The following is a 1,955-nucleotide window of genomic DNA, read 5'->3' as shown; positions in this document are numbered from 1 at the left end:
CCCTGTCTGCTCATGGGCACCCCATGTACCCAGAACTGCCACAACCCGGAGGGTGTGACATGAACCCCGGGTGACAAATGTCCTGCTTCTGGGACAGACACTTCCCGTTTGCCCTGGGACCTGGGACTAGTCTGTCATTTTCTCTCAGAGGGAGGTGGCCTGGGAACCGAGAGGTGAGGGTTCCTGGTTGCTTTATAATCACAGCTCTAGAGACAGTGGGAGTGGTGGATTGATGAGAGGGGGTCACTCAGTGATGTTGCCCCCTGGTGGCCCAGGGCCTCCAGACCCTGCTATCTTCCTACCTTTCCTTGCCTCGGTGCTACTCTGTAAGTGGCAGACCTCCTAAGGCCAGGCAGTGGCTCGGCCACCCTCCGTGACTTTTCCCTGGAGGACTCTGGCTCCCATTCTATCCCTCCTCGGCAGTGGGCAGTGGGGACAGGCCCCAGGACTGGGAACTACTTAGGCCAGCGCTGTTCTCAGAATCTGGGCAACTCTGGAACCTACACTGTATCTCAGTCCCAAAGCATAGGTCCTGGAGAAGGCCAATGGACTTCATAGCAGTAAGCACACAGGTGACCTGCTGGCACTCACTCCTTGGGGACAGTTACTTAGGAAACCCGGCTGCAAGCTTGGGGCTTAGGGAGCATCAGCCAAGTGTGGGGAAATTCTCTCCTCTGCTCTCATGGGAGACTACCAAGGGGGTCAGAGCATGATGGCAGGCCCTTTAGCTTCGCTGAGTACTCTCCCCAGAGGCCTGAGCCCACTCCCCCTCCTCCTTTCTCCTTTTTAGCTCCCCTTTCTTCTGCTTCCCAGGGGCCCCTCATGGGAAGCCTGACTGTTGAGGTCTAAAAAAGCTACTGACCCCACAGGCAGAGGGCCAGGGAAGGACAAGGACTATTGCCGTCCCAGACAGCCCAGCTGGATCTGGTTTAGATACCTTTCACAGCGTGGCATGTGTGGTGTAGTGGCTGTCCCTCCCCTCCCCCATCACCATTTTGCCAGCCTGGGGTGAGAGTAAGGACCATTAGAGCAGAGACACATGATGCTCTGGCCCCACCAGGAGAAAGCGTGTCAAGTTTGTTTGTACTCTCTCTGTTACATCGTGCTTCTGTCTGGTTTGATCACCTCTTCCAGGAAGCCCTCCATGACTGTCCCTTGGGCCTCTCTGGGGTCCAGGGATTTGGGGGGTGTCATTTCCTTCCTCTCCACCCCAAGTCCAAGATGGTGCCATCCTTAGAATGCAGTCTCTGTTGCGACTTTCACCACCCAGGGCCCCACCACGGAGAAAGTCCTTGGATCATGCCTCTGCTCCATCTTTACCACAAAGCTCAAGTCACAAGCTCAAAGCACCTCCTGAAGACTCTAGGGCATGGTGCCCAGAGGATCTGACCACTCTCAGTGGCTCTAGGCTACTCAAGGACTCCCTGGCCTCCGCCTTTTGTGTTCAGGGTTAATGAAAGTGTGCCTCATAAAGCTCCAGGTTTCTGTCACTCAGAAACCATGTCTTCAAGATATAAGAGGAAGTCTGGCTGTGGTGGAGCACGCCTTTAATCCCAGCACGTGGGAGGCAGAGGCAGGCGAATCTCTGTGAGTTCGAGGCCAGCCAGGACTACATAGAGAAACTCTGTCTCCAAATAAAAGAAGTAGGAGGGAGGATGACTGGACACCAGCTCCCTGTGACCCTGAGGGACCACCACCCCATTCAGATCCAGAGAAGTAAAGAGACAAATGGTTTATTCAGGGAGGGGGAAGCCCAAGCCAAAAGTACCCCTCCCCACCTCTGCAAGCTGACCTGTGCAGCCCCATAGGCCCAGAGTTGGGGACAAGCCCCCAAACACCCAATGCTGCTGCTAATTTGGCCCTCTCAAAGCCTAGTGACATGAGACATGGATGGAGCCTGACACCCCTAGGACATGTGGTACCTCACAAAGAACACATTCTAGGCAGCTCACCTA

This window comes from Alexandromys fortis, unplaced genomic scaffold (assembly GCF_014885135.2).
Source record: "Alexandromys fortis isolate MF-2015 unplaced genomic scaffold, M_Fortis_MF-2015_v1.1 scaffold_190, whole genome shotgun sequence".
In the NCBI taxonomy this organism is placed as follows: domain Eukaryota; kingdom Metazoa; phylum Chordata; class Mammalia; order Rodentia; family Cricetidae; genus Alexandromys; species Alexandromys fortis.
Note: the sequence above shows the minus strand (reverse complement) of the source record.